The sequence below is a fragment of the Eleutherodactylus coqui genome, chromosome 4 (assembly GCF_035609145.1).
Source record: "Eleutherodactylus coqui strain aEleCoq1 chromosome 4, aEleCoq1.hap1, whole genome shotgun sequence".
Classification (NCBI taxonomy): Eukaryota; Metazoa; Chordata; class Amphibia; order Anura; family Eleutherodactylidae; genus Eleutherodactylus; species Eleutherodactylus coqui.
Window position 1 is genome coordinate 217,488,575 of NC_089840.1, and position 18,627 is coordinate 217,507,201.

Below are 18,627 nucleotides of genomic sequence, written 5' to 3' on the forward strand. Positions count from 1 at the left end.
GGCCCTATGAAATAATCGAGAAAGTCGGAGAGGTAAACTATAAGGTGTACCAGCCGGGCAGGTGGAAGCCAGAACAGTTGTACCATGCAAATCTAATTAAGCCATGGAAGGACAGAGAAACCCTGACTGCAGTGAGCGCCCCCCATGGCGGGGTCCCAGAGGTGTGTGTATCAGGGTCCCTGTCTAAATCTCAACAGCAAGAGCCTAGGGAATTGATCCAACATAATTCGGACGTGTTCTGCGATATACCAGGGCGCACTGGCGTCATAAAACTCAACATTGTAACTGAGCCAGAGGTAAAGGTGCATTTGAAACCGTACAGGATTCCAGAAGCCCACAGACGAGCCATTTCTGAGGAGGTCAAGAAAATGCTAGACCTCGGGGTAATTGAAGAGTCGAAAAGTGAATGGTCCAGCCCGATCATGCTGATACCAAAAACTGATGGCTCTCTGCACTTCTGTAATGACTTCCAGAAGTTAAATGACGTATCAAAATTTGATGCATACCCAATGCCAAGAGTGGACGAGTTAATTGAGAGACTGGGTCATGCCAGATACTTTTCCACTCTCAACCTTACTAAAGGTTACTGGCAGGTTCCCCTTACAGAAAGGGGCGAAAGAAAAGACAGCGTTTGCCACACCCGACGGGCTGTTTCAGTACATCTGCTTACCCTTTGGTTTGCATGGAGCTCCAGCAACCTTCCAAAGATTGATGGATGTCATACTCAAACCCCATCGTCAGTATGCATCAGCGTATTTAGATGAGAATCATGATCTTTAGCGAGGACTGGGACAGCCATCTACCTAAGGTACAGGCAGTACTCAACTCCCTTACAAAAGTGGGGCTCACAGCAAACCCAAAGAAGTGCGCCATAGGCCTCGAAAAAGCACGATACCTGGGGTATATAATAGGCAGGGGTATTATAAAACCCCAGGTTAATAAAATTGAAGCAGTTCAGGACTGGCCACAACCCACAACTAAAAGGCAGGTGAGAGCCTTTTTAGGCATTGTAGGGTACTATCGGCGGTTCGTGCAAAACTTTGCTAGCGTAGCAGCGCCCCTAACAGACTTGACCAAGAACAATAAGTCAGTCATGGTCAAGTGGAACCCTGACGCAGAAAAGGTGTTTCAGGAGTTAAAACGGGCACTCTGTAGACGTCCTGTGTTGGTCACACCCAACTTTAAAAGGGAATTTATGGTTCAAACAGATGTGTCCGATGTGGGACTGGGAGCAGTTCTGTCCCAAGAAGTAGAGGGAGAAGAACATCCCGTAATTTATCTGAGCAGGAAGCTCACGCCACCCGAAAAAAATTACAGTATTATTGAGCAGGAGTGCCTAGCCATCAAGTGGGCCCTTGAATTCCTAAAATACTACCTTCTAGGTCGGCACTTCAGGCTGATCACAGACCGCTTTCTTTTAACCTGGATGTCACAGGCAAAAGAGAGAAACGCCAGAGTCACTAGGTGGTTCCTGACGCTTCAAAACTTCAGTTTCTCTGTCGAACACAGGGCAGGAAAGCTACAGGGCAATGCAGATGCCTTGTCTAGGACGCCTTGTATGGCTGCTAAAGGTGTCCGACCCCACAGGCTCGAACAGAGGGGGAGGGTATGTGAGACAGTGACGAGCAAAGTACTGGAGGGCAGATATATTTCGCCTAGGATGCTCTCCTATGAGGTTTTAGCAAGCACGTGGGCAGATACGTGCCACCGAGCAGCCTGGGCTCAGTGGAGGAAGCCGGCAGTTGTGTGTCAGTAGCATTAAGTTACTGACACGTTGTAGTTGGTAAGTGGCTCCAAGCCGCATAATCCGGGCTGGCTTTTCCTGGAGTGGTCAAAGTGAAGGGTGGGATGGCCACTCCCATGTACCAGGTGAGGCTAGTACCAGGCCTTATAAAGCCTGGACCTGCCGGTCCTTTGAGAGGTGTGCTGAGACCTCTGCAGCTCTGAGAGCCAGGCTAGCTGTGCGCAGCAAGTGTTTGTTTTTGCAAGTGAGTAGTCAGGGTCGGTCTATGTCTAGTAAGTGCTCAGACGAGCAGGAGTTACTTCATGTTGGCCTGGTGGTAAGGCCTGTTTTTCTTTGTTCTGTGCTGAAATAAACCCAGGCGAAGCCTGGACTACGAACTTTATCCAGAGTGTCACTGTCTCTGACTGTTAACGCCCAGATTGCTACCTATCCTAACACTAAGCCCTCACAATATACAGCTGGTAAAAGTTATACATCTCCCTGTATATAATTATAGAGACCTTACTGGAAGGTGTAACCTGGGTATCTCCTGTATATAATTATATAAATACAGTTGATATAAGTTATACATCTCCCTGTACATAGTGATATGGAGTATGCTGGTATAACCTGGGTATCTCTTGTATATAAATGCAAACAATTAAAAAACGTATCAAAAACATGTGGGTTTTTTTTGTCAGTACCGGTAGTTTATGCAGTTTCTTATAAACAAATGTGGTTTTTGAATATCGTATGCAGTTTTTAATGTGTTTTTTAATCGTGGTTCAAAAATACAACAAAAAGCATGAACGTAGCCTAAGGGGCTACAAGCAAATTTTCATGTGGTCCAGGAAATGAGCCATGTTTGGAAAGCTTGTGCCAAGAGGTTAGATTATGTATGTAAATTCATTTTGCAGCTGTATGCAGCACAATTTAGGTATGAGCACCTGTACAGGAGTGGAGGGGGGGGGGGGGGGGGCGAGGTGTACTTTTGCACCCGGGCCCCTGAGCCTTTAGTTATGCCCTTGACTTAGACTATTTCTAAAGCACAGGTGTCAAACACAAGGCCCGCAGGCCTGCTGCCTCATTTTATGTGGCCCGTGGCGTGCCGACAACGCCCACCACTGTAGCGATTACCAGCTGGGCTGCTGCAGCTCCTCACTGGTAATCACGCTGGCAACGCTGATCCCGACACACACTTTGATGTCAGTGTGCAGCCAGGATCCTCCTCCCCTGAGGTCCCTGCTCCTCAGTGCCGCAGGAGAGGACTCAGGGAAGAAGCGTGCGGGGTGCACACTCTGACGTCAGAGTGCATCCGGGCTCAGCACGAGCAGAGGGGGAGCAGCGCTGACAGCAAGGAGGGGGTAAGTATATGGGTTGGAGGGGAACTATTATTACTGAGAGGGGGTTAATATTACTGAGTGGGGTTAATATTACTCAGGGGGGTTAATAATACTGTGGAGGTTAATATTACCGAGGGGGGTTACTATTGCTATGGGGTTATTATTACTGACAGAGGTAATATTATTACTGAGGGGGGTTAATATTACCGAGGGGGGTTAATATTGCTATGTGGTTAATATTACTGACGGGGATAATACTATTACTGAGGGGGGTTAATATTAATATGGGGTTATTACTACTGAGGGGGTTATTATTATTACTCTTGGGGTCGCTATTACTACGGGGGCCACTGTGGGGGTCGTTATTACTACTGGGGCCACTGTGGGGGTCACTATTACTAATTTGGCCACTGTGGGGGTCGCTATTGCTAATTGGGCCACTGTGGGGGTCGCTATTACTAATTGGCCCACTATGGGTGTCCATATTATTACTGAGGCAACTATGAGGGTCACTATTATTACTGGAGCCACTATGAGAGTCACTATTTTTACTGGGTCTACTATGAGAATCACTATTTTTTACTGGGGCCACTTTGAGAGTCACTATTACTACTGCGACCACTATAGGGGTCACTATTAGTACTGCAACCACTATAGAGGTCACTATTAGGGCTCGTTCACACAGGCGTAATCGTATTTCGGTCACACAAATACGCTGTGTAATTGAAAATCGCTTATGCCTGCATATTTTAGCACGCAAAAAAAGAACGCAGATGGGCTCACTGAAATAGTGCGCAAATATGCAGTGAATACATAGGTTTCCCGCACAATCACTGCATATTTGTGCGTCCCATTCACTTCAATAGCCCATTGGGGTGCTTAGTATGCAACAAAATAGGTCATGCTGTGTGAAAGATACATTCATGTGAATTAACTCATTGAAATCAATGGCTTCTATTTACTGCATATTATGTGCGCAAATACGCTTGTGTGAACAGGCCATTACTATACTGACTTACAATCAGCCCTTTAAGGGCTCAGTCACACGGGCGCATTAGGGCGCTGATGCGCCCGTCTTCCTACAGGATAAGATGGCCACACCACAGGTTCGGAGAAAGAACACATGGCCGACTCCATTGCCGGTCATGTGTTCTTTCTTCCAGCACTGCGGTGAGTCGTCCGCACCTGCAGTGTGGCCGTCTTCTTCATGCAGGACGACAAACTCATCGGCGCCTGGATGCCCCGTGTGACTGAGTCCTGAAGGTCACCATAAGCCTGATGTGGCCCTCGGTGCAAATCAGTTTGACACCCCTGTTCTAAAGTAACGGTCTGGGGTTCCACACATCGAAGGCCAAATCCCGATTGGTGGGGTGAATGGATGAAAACCAGGAATCCCCAGCTGTGGCCTCTGAATCGAGCCGTAAGTCAAATAAGTTCTAAGGCACAAAGGATCCACTTCTGCTACATAACAATTATCTACTACAATTAAAGGGCCATTCTGGCTAAAGCATATTTTTCCATATCTGCTCCCATCACCAGATTGCTTGTCACACTCTGGTCATTTTCTATGTATATTGTAATGACTTCCATGCAGGGGTGTAACTATAGAGGATGCAGGGGATGCGGTTGCACCCGGGCCCAGGAGCCTTGGGGGACCCATGAGGCCTTTCTTCTCCATATAGGGAGCCCAGTACAATGAATAAAGGATTATAGTTGGGGGTCCCGTTCCAGGTTTTGCATTGGGGCCCAGGAACTTCAAGTTACGCCTCTGCTTCCATGCAGTGCAGGCTCCATGTTAATGTTGCTTTCCCTTTCACAGCAATACCATGATGCATCAACATAGCATTACATAATCAGATACAGCCTATACAAGCTCTCCAACACTACCATTACATCTTTAGGCCTAATTCTCACGGGCGGATTTCTGCCGCGTATGACACGGCGGAAATCCGCGGCGTTACCCCGCAACTATTAGGTTCTATTGAACCTAATAGTGCAGAGCTCGCGGTGCGGAATTCCACTGTGGAATTCCGCCCCTTGAAAGTACACGTACATGCCGCGGGCGTACGCGCGGATGGCTTCCATTGCAGTCAATGGAAGCCGTCTGTCACGGTATCTTCCGCTGTAGCACAGCAGAAGATAGCGTGAAAACGCTTCTCCGCCCACCGACGCCCGCATCATATGATGCGTCCGGTGTGTCATGCGCTGCACTGCACGGGTTGCGGGACGTTGGGCAGCGGATCCGAAGGTGAGTATGGGGTCTCTGGGGAGGGTGGCGTAATTCCGCTTGCGGAGCCCGTCACGGCCCTGGGCACTAGGCCTTATTCTATATTCAGCTAAATAAGCTACAGTCCTGAATTATACAGTGAGGAGGATGGGTGTGATCTCCTTTGTTATAACTATGTGTCAGGCACCTCTAATCATCATCAGTAACTGTGATAGGAATGTTGCATCCCCATCTCGGCAGTTTCTACTGGGGCCACTATGGGGGCTACTATTATTTCTGAGGCCACTGTGGGTGTCATTATTGCTACTGAGGCTACTGTGGGGGGACACTATTGCTTTTCAGGCTACTGTGGGGATCACTGGTACTACTGGGGCTAATGTGGGGGTCACTATTACTATTAGGGGCAATATACAGAGACAATATTATGACTGGGGCTGATATAGGGGACACTATTGCTAGTGAGGCCACTGTGGGGGTCACTATTACTACAGAGACTAGTGTGGGTTCACTATTACTACTGAGGTCATTGTGGGTGACACTATTATTACTGGGGCCACTGTGGTGGTCACTATTACTACTGAGGCCAATATAGGGGACACTATTACTACAAGGGTTGATATAGGGGGTCAATATTGCTATTGATGCCACTGTGGGAGTCACTATTACTACTGAGACCACTGTGAGAGTCACTATTGCTCCTGGGGCCACTGTGGGAGTCACTATTACTTTTGAGGTCACAGTATTGCTACTAAGCCCAGAGTAAAAATCATACATCGTGATAAGCCCTTCCCCCTGACCACACCCGTTTGTACTGCTTTGACCTTTGGAAAATCTGGTCACCTTACACTAGCTCACTTATATATACTGGAAGGAGAGCTACATAATAAACTTAAAAAATCACTGCAATGGCCCTATAACCCCTTAACTCTACTGGACATAAGTTTATGTCCTAGTGGTGGTATACTTAATGGAGCAGGACATAAATTGCGTCCTGTGGATGGCACAGGTTCAGAAGCTGAACCCACGCCATCCCGCAGCAGAAGCCAGCTATGACTGATAGCTGGCCTCCCGCTGCAATAACAGGTAATAACGGTGATCCCTGTTGCTAATCCCTACGTGCCACGATCTATGTACATTGTGGCAGATAAAGGGTTCACAGAGGGAGCATCACTGGGCCAAGAGGAAGCAAGATACTTGTTTCCCAGCTTGCCATTGCCTATGATCGCTATTGTAAGCAATGAGGTATTGCAGTACAGAAGTACTGCAATGCATAATCATACTGATCCCAGCTGTCATGGTTCAATTCACGTACAAGGACATGAAAAATATCAAACAAAATTTAAAAAACTACTTTTTTTGTGCATTTTCCCGTACTTGTAAAAAAATGAAAAATGTTAAAAAAATTTCAAATATTTGGTATCATCGTATTTGTAACGAGTCACGACCTGTACAATAAATTGAACTGCACAAAAAAACTGTGATAAAAACCCTTAAAAATTTTGGCAAAATGTTTACTTTGATCATTTTGCCTCCCAAAAAAACACAAAAAACATTGAAAAAGCCAACTCGCCATGAGTTGTACCAAAATGGTACAAATAAAAACAAAAGCCCATCATTCAAAAAACAAGCCCTCAAAGAGCTTTGTCCATTGAAAAGTAAAAAAGTTATGGGACCTCGAATGCAATGATATAGAAAAATTAATAATTGTCAAAAAATGTTTTTTATTATTGTGTAGAAAAACCTAAAAAACCTTTCTCTCCTTGCTTTCTAAAAAATAAATACAATTTTTGCACCCAAAACGGTACCAACGAAAACTACAGTTCACCACTCAAAAAACAAGTGCACATACGGCCATGTTGACGGAAAAATTAGAAAGCTATGGCTTTTGAAAAGTGGAGATGAAAATACCAGAAAATCGCTGTCGTCCTTTGGGCCAAAATAGGCCCTGTCCTCAAGGGGTTAAGCAGAACGCTACCATCTTACACTATTATATTGGTACTGGAACTGCGCTGCCCACTTAGCCACGTAATCTATATTTTGGCTCTTATGTAATAAACAATGGGACTTCTGAGGAATTGTTCTTCATTTAAAAAAAATATAAAAAATATTATAGGGAATCTGTGGGCACCTTTTAGCCCCGTAAACTAATCTTATGGCCTCACAGTAGTTCCCCTCTGAGTCCAGGAATGTAAGTTTTAAGCTCACTTTCTCCGCCGTTCGCCAGTGCATTGAGTAGTAACATTAGATTGGGAGGACTACTTAGTGAGGTGCTCAATGTACTGCAGCGGCTTGTCTGAGCGCTGACACCGAGGGAACAACAGGGAAGTATAAGGCTAATTTCACACAAACATATTTGCGGAGGCTTTTCCGCACGTGAACAATTCGCCAGTATAACGCGACCAAGCAATGCCTTTGCTTTCAATGGCGTCATTCAGACTTACCTTTTCTTCCAAGGAAAATATTTGTGCGAGCAAAGATAGGACCTGCTCTATCTTTGTAGGATGCATCTTTTATACGGGCCGTGAAAAGGTACGTCTTGCCCTGTCTTTGTCCGGATTATGCAGACCTCTATGGCAGCTGAAAAAAAGGGAGGGGGAGGAATTTAACATGCCTACAACATAGGAAAAATAAGACAACTCGCCATGATTAGGCATTTAATTTCCATTCCAAGCCTTTCTTTCCGGTCGTTGCTTGCGATGGTTCAGCGTGTTTTTTTACATATGCGCTGCAGCGCACGGTTTGAGTGGCTTTAAATACGCCAATTAAGATCAAGAGATGAGCTTTGTAATTCATTCATGTGTTAATACATTCCGTACGAGCGAACGTATTTATGCATATGTTCGTGTGAATAAGCCCTAAGGCTGGCTTCACAGGGGCCTATTTGCGCGCACAATATGCAGAGAATAGAACCTATTGATTTCAATTGCATCATTCATATTTCTGTATTTTGCGCATACATTTTGGTTGCTCAAAAAAACATGGGGTGTCTGCAAATGCATGCGCAATACACAAGGAGATGCATGAAACACTGCGTAATTCCACTGGGAAAAAAAACGTACAGATAGTCTTCTACTTGCGAACGTTCGAGTTACGAACTTTGTAAGATAAGAACTATCTGTCCTGCACAGCATAATGTAATGCTATGGCATTACATCATACTGTGCAGACACCGGACAGGCTTCTATTAGAGATGAGCGAAGACACTCATCCGAGCTTGATACTCATTAGAGTATTAGGGTGCTCGAGATGCTCGTTACTCAAGACGAACACCACGGGGTATTCAAGTCAATTTCATCTCCCTTCCCCGCATGTTTAGTGCCATTTTCTAGCCAATAAACATGCGGGGACGGCATTACCACTTCCTGCTGTGATGTACCAGCCCTCTGCCCGCCAACAGCAATGAGTGGCTGGCGGGATCAGGTGACCGCTGAGTACTTAAACTGGTCCCGCCCGCAGCTCGCCTCAGACGCATGCTGGCAGAGGTTAGGGAAAGAGCTGATGCTAATATAGGGAAAGTGTTAGAGTAGGATCCTCTCTTCAAGAACCCCAACGGTGCTTCTTAGGGCTACTCCTCATTGTGTGCATTACTGTTGGGGCCGGCGGGGAGCAGTAGCGCACCGATTTTTTTTTTAAGCATCTAGGCCATTACAGCTATACTGTAGTGTGTGTGCTGTGCATTGGGCAGAGGTCTCATCGCTAAATAGTACGCAAACATTTCCTGGACCACTGCAGATCATTTCAGCTATACCGTTCCATGTGTGCAGTGCCTTAGGCAGAGGTCTCACTCTCATCGCTAAATAGTAAGCAAATATTTCCTGTGCCACTGCAGATCATTTTAGCTATACCGTTATATATGTGTGCAGTGCCTTAGGCAGAAGTCTCATCGCTAAATAGTACGCAAATATTTCCTGGGCCACTGCAGATCATTGCAGCTATACCATTCTATGTGTGCAATGCCCTAGGCAGAGGTCTCACTCTCATCGCTAAATAGTACGCAAATATTTCATGGGGCACTGTAGATCATTGCAGCCATACCATACTATGTGTGCAGTGCCTTAGGCAGAGGTCTCATTGTCATCGCTGAATAGTATGCAAATATTTCCTGGGCCACTGCAGAACAGCATTTCACAGATACTATTCTCTGTGTTGGGTGAAGTAGCCACAGTTATTCACACTTTCCGCTGGCTGTATAGCTTTCTGACCCTGTGCAGAGCGTGTCACAATAACTTTTTCTTGGGTGTGGTGAAGTAGCCCCAGTTAGCAGCACTATCCACTGGCTGTATAGCTTTCTGCCCCTGTGCAGAGCATCTCAAAATACCCTTTCCTTGGGTGCGGGGAAGTAGCCGCAGTTAGCAGCACTATCCACTGGCTCTATAGCTTTCTGCCCCTGTGCAGAGCATCTCAAAATACCCTTTCCTTGGGTGTGGTGAAGTAGCCGCAGTTCGCAGCACTATCCACTGGCTGTATAGTTTTCTGCCCCTGTGCAGAGCATCTCCCAATACCCTTTCCTTGGGTGCGGGGAAGTAGCCGCAGTTATTCGCACTATCCACTGGCTTTAGAGTTTTCTGCCCCTGTGCAGAGCGTCTCGCAATACGTTTTTCTTGGGTGCGGTGAAGTAGCCGCAGTTAGCAGCACTATCCACTGGCTGTATAGCTTTCTGCCCCTGTGCAGAGCATCTCAAAATACCCTTTCCTTGGGTGCAGGGAAGTAGCCGCAGTTAGCAGCACTATCCACTGGCTGTATAGTTTTCTGCCCCTGTGCAGAGCATCTCCCAATACCCTTTCCTTGGGTGTGGTGAAGTAGCCGCAGTTAGCAGCACTATCCACTGGCTATATAGCTTTCTGCCCCTGTGCAGAGTGTCTCACAATACCCTTTCCTTGGGTGTGGTGAAGTAGCCGCAGTTAGCAGCACTATCCACTGGCTATATAGCTTTCTGCCCCTGTGCAGAGTGTCTCACAATACCCTTTCCTTGGGTGTGGTGAAGTAGCCGCAGTTATTCGCACTATCCACTGGCTTTATAGCTTTCTGCCCCTGTGAAGAGCATCTCACAAAACCCTTTTCTTGGGGGGGGGGGGGGGGGGGGTTGAGGTAGCCTCAGTTACCAGCACTATCCACTGGCTTTCTAGTTTTCTCCCACTCCATAGAGCCTCTCTTCTCTACAAGTCTCTGTGAGTGGTCAATGATCCCTAGGTATCAGCGCAAGATAGCGGTCTAATTTTTCCCAGTCACAGCATAGAGCCTCCGGTATCTACAAGTCTCTGTGCGCAGTGAATTAGCCCCAGTTCTCAGCGCTGTACGGTGGGGTAATTTGTGCAGCAGCAGGACAGGTTGGAAGAGGCAGTGGGGTGGCCAGGGGGAGAAGCAGGCCCAGAGCCAAGAATCCGCCAACTGTTTCCCACAGCACCCTCTCGCGGCAAGCCTCCATGCAGACGGCTAGGTGTTCAAATGTGTGGATGTTTTTAAGTAAGAGCGCGGACGACTAACGAACAGTGGTGTGCAACCTGTTCCGTACCAAAATCAGCCGGGGAGCCACCACTACCAGCCTGACCACCACCAGCATGCGCAGGCATATGATGGCCAAAAATCCCACAAGTTGGGACGAAGGCCATTCACCGCCTCTGGGTCACACCACTGCCTCTTCCCCTATGCCACAACCTGCCACACTGATCCAATTCACCTCCCAGGATGCAGGCACGAGCGCTTCCTGGCCTGCACCCACACCCTCACCTCCACAGTCCTTCACTCCATTCAGCAATGTCTCTCAGTGCAGCGTTCAGCTGTCGCTAACACAAGCGTTGGAGTGAAAGCGGAAATACGCCGCCACCCACCCGCATGCACAAGCTTTAAAGGAGATGTCTCGAGGAAGCAGTGAATTTTTTTTTTGCCCAGTCCCCCTAATTAAGCATACATTACTAAGCCCCCCTGTAAATGACTTTTCTAGCTGGTTTCCACTTACAGTTCCAGCGTTTCAGCAACTTATAAAAATTTTCCCAAGATGGCCGCCGGCTCTTTTCCCTTCGCTTGCTGTAGCCCGATGTGCGCGCTCCCGAGACGCTACCAGCTGTGTCTCCCTGACAACCAGACGCCATGCAGCCGCCGACCGGACCCCTGGATTCAACGCGGCCGACCACGGCACACAGTCACCCACCGCCAGGCAGCAGGTAACCGGCGCAGCCCCCCCCGGCTGAGCGGCAGCCCCCCCCGGCCCAGCGACAGTTCCCCCGCCCCAGCGACAGTTCCCCCGGCCCAGCGACAGCCCCCCCCGGCCCAGCAACAGCCCCCCCCCGGCCCAGCGGCAGCCCCCCCCGGCCCAGCGACAGTTCCCCCAGCGACAGCCCCCCCGGCCCAGCGACAGCCCCCCCGGCCCAGCGACAGTTCCCCCCGGCACAGCGACAGCCCCCCCCCCCGGCCCAGCGACAGTTCCCCCGGCCCAGCGGCAGCCCCCCCCCCCCCCCCGGCCCAGCGACAGTTCCTTTCCCCCGGCCCAGCGACAGTTCCCCCAGCCCATCACTTACCTGGGCGGCTTCTCGGCTGGGCTGCTGGGCTTCTCGGCTGGGTGGCTCTGCACCTTCCTCTAACAGAGGATGGTACAGAATGGCCGCTCCAGCGCGCTCCCGAGCAGTGACAGCTCGTCTGCGCATGCGCAGAAGAGCTGTAGCGGGGAGCACACTGAAGCGGCTCGTGCTGAAAGGAGAAGACCGGACTGCGCAAGCGCGTCTAAAAAAGCAAGCCGCCAGCGAATTTAGACGGAACCATGGAGATGAGTACGCTAGCAACGGAGCAGGTAAGTGAATAACTTCTGTATGGCTCATAATTAATGCACGATGTATATTACAAACTGCATTAATATGGCCATACAGAAGTGTATAACCCCACTTGATTTCGCGAGACAACCCCTTTAAACGTGCAGATTGCCAAATTAATTAGCCTGGAGATGCTGCTGTGCAGGCTTGTGGAAACGGAGGCTTTCAAAAACATGATGGCGGCGGCAGTCCCGCTCTACTCGGTCCCCAGTCGCCACTATTTTTCCCCGCCCCACACCAGCACGTCTCCCGCAACATTAATCGTGCCCTCACCAACGCAGTTACTGGAAAGATCCACTTAACAATGGACACGTGGACAAGTACTGGCGGGCAGAGACACAATATCTCCCTGTCGGCACATTGGTTGAATTTGGTGGAGGCTGGGACAGAGTCAGAGCATGGGACCCCTCACGTGCTACTCACACCAAGAATAGCGGGTCCTACCTTGGTGCTGATATCTGCGGCGTATTATCCCACCTCCTCCAAAACCCCCCCCTCCTTCTCCTCCGCCACCTCTACCTCTCAATTAAGAAGTGTGAGCACGTTGCCAGCAGTCGGTAGCGCACGGCAGCACTGCTACAAATCACATGGTCTGGGGCTCATTCAGACAAATTTAATGAATGGCTGACTACTGCCTCTGATTGGCTGAGTTCTCTGACCAATCAGAGGCAGCGCTCAGCTGTCATTCAATGAATAGCTGATCGCTCACTCTGATTGGACACAGCGCTCAGCTAATCAGAGGCTGCGCTTTCAGGAGGCAAGGACTTTTCAATCCCCGACCCCCAGATACAGATGCAGACTGATAGGGATGGGGAGAAGAGCCGAATAGCGGTTCAGGAAGGGGGGGAACATTTTTTTTTCTTTTTTCACAGCTAGGGATGATTTTCAGGGTAGGGCTTATATGTCTAGCACCCCTTCTGAACATCATCACTGCAGGGGTTGCCTTCATCCCATTGCTTTCAACGGGGTGGCAGCAGCGCTGGCCCCATTGAAAGTAATGGGATAGCAGTGACAGGATTCTTTCGTCCCAGCTGCAGCCCCCTCATCACTGAACACTGTGACAGTCCTGTCAACAATCTCCTGCTTTGTTTACAGGTTGCCATAGAGACCATCGGCTTGTCAGAAGCAAGCCGATGGTCTCTGTGGCAGGGAGAGCTAGCGCTTGGCTGTGAGAGGACAGCTAGGTACTAGCTCTTACAGCAGAGATCATAGAAAACCTCCGATCTCTGCTGTGTTAACCCTTTACATGCTGCAGTCTATGTGACTGCAGCATGTAAAGGGCTGTCACTGCATCATGTAAAGGGCTATTACCATCGGCCCCCCAGAATGTGATCAGGGGTCCTGATGGGTCCCTGTGGAAGTCCCCTAAAGGGACAAAAAAAAAAATTTAAAAAAATAAAAATAAAAAAGGTTAAAAATTATTTAAAAAATTATAAAAGCACTTGTCTCCCTTTACTTTGTAAAAAATCAAAAATACAATCACACATGTGGTATCCATGCGTCATAATGACCCAGAGAAGGAAGTTAATACATTATTTAACCCCTTAATGACATGGCCCCTTTTTTTCTTTTTTTCCTCCCCCCTGTTTAAAAAATCACAACTTGTCCCGCAAAAAACAAGCCCTTATATGGCCATGTCAATGGAAAAATGAAAAAGTTATGGCTCTTGAGACGCAGCTGCAAAATTAGTTGAAATTCAATGATTAGAGCATTTTAAAAAACCTGCCCTGGTGGGCACGACAGGGTGGTAGGAAACCCGCCACTCAAGAGGTTAATGCCCTGTAGATTAAAAGGATCATACTATGCAGCATTACACATAAAAACGATATTCTGCTAACCTTTTTATTCCTTATCTTCTCCTTGTAAAGCTGACCTAAAGATGGCGCCACCAGGGTACTTCCCATGATGCGCTGCTCTCTCTCCTCTTGAGCGTGCGCGCTCCTGACGACGCCGGTCACATGACTGAAAGACTGGCGTCATTAAGAGAGGCGCGTGCTGTGATGGGAAAAGCAATATCAAGCTGTGAGTGACGGCCTGATATCGCTCTCTCCATCCATGTGAGTCTCCTGGATGCACGGCGTTTCATGTGAAAACAGCCACGTACCCCTGCGGGGAATCCCTTTACTGCTTTCAACGGGGCCGGCAGCCGCGCGGGACATCGCCTGTCTTTTCAATGCGGCCAGCGGCAGCCCCGGGTACGGCGGGGATGAAGGAATCCTCTGCCACAGCTGTGACAGCTGTGGCAGAAGTGCAGCATGCTATCCCATTGCTTTAAATGGGATCGGCGTTGCTGCCGATCCCATTAAAAGCAGTGGTTTTTGGAAAACCCTGCAGCATGATTTTCGGGGAAGGGCTTGAAATATAAGCCCTTCCCTGAAAATCATCAATAAGTGGTAAAATTTTTTTTTTAAAAAGTACTCACCTATCCGCTGCTCACACGCGTCCTCCAGCTGGCTCCCCGACACTGCTATTGGCTGAGCGCTCAGCCAATTACAGATAGTTCTTAGCTATTCATTCATGAATAGCTAGGATAGTGCTATTCATGAATGAATAGCTAAGCACTATTTGTAATTGGCTGAGCGCTCAGCCAATAGCTAAGCACTAGCTGCTATTGGCTAATCGCTCAGCCAAGCAGCACAGCCCTTTCAGGAGGCAGGGATTTTTAAATCCCCGCCTGCTGAAAGTGCTGGATAGCAGTGTTGGGGAGCCAGCCGGAGGACGCGTGTGAGCGGCGGATAGGTGAGTACTTTTTTTTTTTTTTACATTTTTTTACCACTTATTGATGATTTTCAGGGAAGGAAGGGCTTATATTTCAAGCCCTTCCCCGAAAATCATGCTGCAGGGTTTGCCAAAAACCACTGCTTTCAATTGGACCGGCAGCAGCGCCGATCCCCTTGAAAGCAATGGGATAGCATGCTGCACTTCTGCCACAGCTGTGGCAGAAGTCCACGGTATTCTCCTTATCTTTTTAATGGGGCTAGCGTAGCTGCCGCTTGCCCCATTGAAAAGACTGGCGATATCCCAGTTTCATTGCGGCTTCTTTCTTGCGCTGTGAGGCAAGCGTTTTCACTTGCTCTCGCAGCGCAAGATAGAAAATGTCACCAGTGGGTGTCCGCCCTCAATGGGAGAGCATTGCGATCACTTACCACTGCTGGTGATAGCTCTGACAGGAGATTCCTTCAACTCCCCGGCATGTCCCCTCATCACTGAACACTGTGACATCATTGTCACATCATTATCACATCATTGTCACATCATTGTCACAGTGTCCAGTGATATGGAGACATGCTGGGGAGATGAAGGAATCTCCTGCTACAGTTGTCACCAGCAGGAGCAGGAGATCGCAATGCTCTCCCATTGAAACTATTTAAAAGTGAGAGTATTCCCACAGTGGCCCACACAAACACACAGTGGCCCCCACGATGCACCTACATAGTGCCCCCACAGTGCTCCTACAAGGTGTACCCACAGTGCCACCACATGGTGCACCTAGTTAGTGCCCCCCATGGTGCACTTAGATAGTGGCCCCACAAGGTGCACCTGCACAGTGCCCCCACATGGTGCACACACAGTGCCCCTACAAGGTGCACCTTTATAGTGCCCCCACACAGTGCCCCTATATGGTGCCCCCACATGGTGCACATGCATAGTGTTCCCTTCAGTTCTCCTACAAAGCGCCCCTACATGGTGCCCCCATATGGTGCACAACACGGTGCCCCCATGCTGTTCGCACAGTGCGCCCCCACATAACATAGTGCCCCCACAGTGCGCGCCTCCCTGCACAGGCAGGATTACACTGAGAGGAGACACCTATATATAGATAAAACAGGACCCAACATTCACAATAGTCACTGCTCACCTCCTCCCATCCCTGCACAGACAGGATTACACTGAGAGGAGACACCCATATGTAAAAAACACAGGAGGCACCATTCACAATAGTCACAGCTCACCTCCTCTCCTCCCTGCACAGACAGGATTACACTGAGAGCTGACATCTAGATATAGATAACACAAGACCCACTATTCACAATAATCACAGCTCCCCTCCCTGCACAGGCAGGATTACACTAAGCGTGAACACCTATATATAGATAACACAGGACCTACCATTTACAATATTCACAGCTCACCTCCTCCCCTCCCTGCACAGGTAGGATTACACTGAGGTGCTCCCAAATAGTACCCCCATAATGCACCCCCCACATAACATAGTACCCCTATACTGCTCCCGCATAGTGCGCCCCCACATAACATGGAGCCCCATAGCGCTCCCACATAGTGTTGCCACATGGTGCTACCACAGTGCCCCCACATAACATGGTGCTCCCACATAGTGCCCCCACACGGCGTACCCACAGGGCCCCCACATGGTGAACCTACATAGTGCCCGTCCATACAGTGCCGCCACATGGTGCTCCCATAGAGCCTGCCCACATATCATAGTGCTGCCATATTGCTCCCACATAGTGCTCCCACAGTGTACCCCCACAGTGCACCCCCACATAACATAGTATCCCCACAGTGCTCGCCTCCCTGCACAGGCAGGATTACACTGAGAGGAGACACCTATATATAGATAACACAGCACCCAACATTCACAATAGTCACTGCTCACCTCCTCCCATCCCTGCACAGGCAGGATTACACTGGATGGGAGGCTGGCTGGGTCAGTCATTGGCAGCGCCAGTAATACTACCCCTCACAACTCTTATTGTGCTCCCACATGGTGCTACCACAGTGACTTCACCTAGTGCCTCCACATAACATAGAGCCCCCATAGTGCTCCCACATAGTGCCCCCACATGGTGCTACCAGTGCCCCCCCCCCCCCCCCCACAGTGCCCCAACATGGTGATCGTGCAGTGTGCCCCCAACTAACATAGTGCCCCCACATAGCATAGTGAAACACTCCATAATAGCCACAGCAGCATCAGCGTTCCCTCCATATTAGCCTCAGCAACATCACTGCCCCGACAATAGCAGCCGCAGCAGCATCAGTGCTTCCCCAATAGTTGCTCCAGCAGTAATAGTAACCCTCAATAATTGCCCCAGCGGTAATAGTGACCCCCAATAGTTGCTCCAGCACTAATAGTGACCCCCAGCAATTACCTCAGCACTAATAGTGCCCCCCAATAATTGCCCCAGCGGTAACAGTGCCCCCCAATAATTGCAGAAGTGATAGTGACCCCCAGTAATTAGCACTGCTGGGACAATTATTGAGGGGTCACTCACTGCTGGGGCAATTATTGGGGGTCACTATCACTGCTAGGGGAGTCACTATTTTTGCTGGGGCAACTGCCCTAGCAATAATAGTGACCCCCAATAATTGCCCCAGAAGTGATAGTGACCCCCAATAATTGCCCCAGCAGTAATAATATGGGGCTTCACTATCACTGCTGGGGCAATCATTGGGGATCACTATCACTGCTGGGACAGTTACCCCTTAATAATTGCTCCAGCAGTAATTGTGACACACAGTAATTACCCAGCAGTGATAATGACACCAAGTGATCATCACTGCTGTAGCAATTATTGGGGATTACTATCACTGCTTGGGCAATTACAAACCTGTCCCAGTACCGCACCCGAACCGAACAGTGACAGCCCGACAGCGACCACCCCGCCCTCGGCACAACAAGTTATAGCAACAGCCCCCCCTACGGCCACCAACCCGCCCCTGTGCAACAAGTAATGGTAACAGCCCTCCCTACCCACACCCCGTGCGACAAGTTAGGGTAACAGGCCCCCCTCCCCCGTGCGACAAGTTTATGTGAAAGTCCCCCCACCCCCTGTGCGACAAGTAATAGTAACAGCCCTCCCTCCCCACACCCCGTGCGACAAGTTAGGGTAACAGGCCCCCCTCCCCCGTGTGACAAGTAATAGTGACAGCCCCCCTCCCCACACTCACCCACGCCCCATGCGACAAGAAATGGTGACATCCCCCCATGTAACAAGTAATGGTGACAGACCCCTTTCCCCCACCCAACCCCCGTGCGACGGGTAATGGTGACACCCCCACCCCCGAAACGACAAGTAATGGTGACAGCCCACCTCCCCCTACACACCCCCTGTGCAACAAGTAATTGTGACAGCCCCCCATCCCACCACCCACTTTCCCCCGTGCGACAAGTTATGGTGACAGCCCACCCCCCTGTGTGACAAGTTATGGTGACAGACCCCACACCGACACAGCCCCCGCCCCTAGTAATAATACTTACCCTCCAGCTGAGACCGGCGGACCCTCACTGCGAACTGCCACGCGTACCCGAGACAGCAAGCGCTACTGCGCATGCGCGAAGACACAGGCACGCACTCACAGCCCAAGGAGCGCTACTGCGCATGTGCAAACAAACGGGACGCGAGTCCACAGTTCGACTAGAGGAGAAGACAGAAGAAAGAAATTTGTCGGAACCAGGGACAACAGGACCGTCAACACAAGAAGGGGGCACTCCTGTAAGTATATATCTTCTGTATGGCTCATTAACAATGCACAATGTATATTACAAAGTGCTTTGTAATTGCCATACAG